Raw genomic sequence first — 2,574 nt, 5'->3', positions numbered from 1 at the left:
CCCTGAATGATGAGCAATTACCTCTCCTGTCCCCAATAATAACGATCACCAATTACCTCCCCTTAGATTTTTCTACTTGTTGAATCATTCATTCACAGACTTTTCTGCAAAGACAATGTGGACTAAAATCTTCCTAAGAAAATATGAAATTACAATAATTTCAATGTCATGATTAGCAAAAGTGAAACCAGTCGACAAACACAATATAAAATATATTAACAAAAATATACTAGAACTATGTAAAGTATGTGCATTTTCCTTCTTTTATTTTATATATATATTTTTTGCATTACAACTCACCATGTGGGGATAATCGAAATTTCTCCCTTTGCCTATTTGTATCAATGGTTCTGTGTTTACATCATGCTGGGGGTTGATAAAATACATACTAGAGGAGAACTGGTTTGATTAAAGAGTCTATATCCCTTCCTATTAAATTTGAAGCCTTGAGAATGACAAAAGCAGTAAAGCTTTGAGCAAAATGTTTTGAGGTATTCATTCAAGACCCTTTACAAAACTTAAATCAATACATCCAGGATCAATAAAATGAAAGTACTAGTCAAGCACTAAATACATGTACTTATCAAGTACTAAAGCCAAATTTATTGAATGTCACCTCTACTTGGAAAATACCTTCCTGTGTTTCAACTTACCGGACACTGATGGTTCAGAATCTCAAATAATGTGCTCTAATTTACGAGCAGGAAGTTCAAATTTCTGTGGCCACCAGACTAGGTATCTAGAACCTTGCATATTACAATATTAATATAAATATGCATTATTTATATTAATGTACAGATGCCTCTATTTTGTTTAGTTATCTCTTATTTTTTATTTGTTTCAATATATAGATTGTGGCTATGTTGGGGCACTGCCTTGAAGAATTTTTAGTCGAATGAATCAATTCCAGTACCTTTTTTTAAACTTGGCACTTATTCTATCAGTCTCTTTTACTGAACTGCTAACTCACAGGAATGTAAACACACCAACACCAGCTGTCAAGCGGTGGTAGGAAACAAACACAGACACAAAGATTCACTCTCTCCCACACATACACACACACACAATGGTAATTAGGATTTTCCAAATGTTTACCAGTTTGCTCACAGTTAGATATTCAAAATAGGTTATTCAATGGTATTATAGTAATGTTGCAATTGCAACAGTTACTAATCAATGTAGCAAAAACATGTGTCAGTCTATTTGAAGCTGCATGTATATGAAAAGGAATTAAAAGTACTGCTAAGGCTACATTGTAGTAATCAGTACATATTGTAAAGCTGAGTTTGCGAGTGTGTGTGTGTGTGTTGCATCTATAGAAATCCACACCTTACAAGATAGCAATCTGGGAGTCGCACCAATGGATTCCTCATGATCGAAAATGCCTGGAATCAGCCAATATTTTTCGATTTTTGCTTCGTAAGGGGTGAATTTTTGCATTTTCTTTTTTTTTTTTCTTTTGAATCAAGTACGAGATTTTAATAAACACAAGGGAGATAACCTACGTTACAGTAATTCGATGTAAACCAGATGCTAATGGTTTACAAGATAGTAATCTGGGATTCGCACCAATGGATTCCTCATGGTCGAATATGCCCGGAATCGGCCATTTATTTTTTGATTTGTTGATTCCTAAGGGGTGAATTTTTGCATTTTCTTTGTTTTTTGGAATTATTACCATTTTTGACGAGCACGAGATTTTACATAAACACAAGGGAGATAACCCACGTTACAGTAATTCGATGTAAACCAGATGCTAATGGTTTACTAAGTGTCCGGTGGTTCACTTTTAAATTCCAACAAGATATATTAAAACACTAGAGACCCTCCAGCCAATACATAAATTAGAGGAACAGGATTTTTTTCCTTTATGTTCACATTAAAGAAAAAATTTATTATGTTAATTTAAAAGTATATATATATAATTTAAAAATAGGATAAAATCTTTATAAGAATTTATCAAGTATTCAGCGTGAAAAACCTCAGGAGGGAAAATTTTTTAATTATTCTCTTTAAATATATTTATTTATATTAAGGGCATTACTATACATAAATGCCTCACGCTAGGAAGGACTCTTGAAGTCAAAACTACCATAATAAATACAGTGTAACAAATGCGAAGGAAATGCAACTCTACTGGAGTAAGCATATAAATGTGATAAACAAGGTAGAAAAAAAATATTTACATCCCCATAGCTTACTGTTTTAACAAAAAGAAACTGATGGAATAAGTACCAGGCTTATCAAAATAAAAAAAGCCCTGGGCTTCACTCCCACAAAGAGCTCCATGAGCTCCATTTTTCAAAAGCAAAAACCTTTCAATACGTTCCACAAGATTTGAATTTTGGAATCTGGGCATAAAGATGAGTAGTATGGGATAAATGTGTCATGATTAGAATTTTTGTTGGGGTGTGTAAAGAGGGAAAGAACCCTCATTAAAATTCTTCCTATGTAGTTTTGATGAAATTCGAATCATAGATATTCCAGTTTTTCAGTGAATGTATTAATAAAAAAAGGCTAATTCTTCAATTCCATGTGACACGGATAATGCCGGGTATCTCTGCTAGTCCATAT

The sequence above is a fragment of the Octopus bimaculoides genome, chromosome 8, assembly GCF_001194135.2.
Source record: "Octopus bimaculoides isolate UCB-OBI-ISO-001 chromosome 8, ASM119413v2, whole genome shotgun sequence".
Taxonomy (NCBI): domain Eukaryota; kingdom Metazoa; phylum Mollusca; class Cephalopoda; order Octopoda; family Octopodidae; genus Octopus; species Octopus bimaculoides.
Note: the sequence above shows the minus strand (reverse complement) of the source record.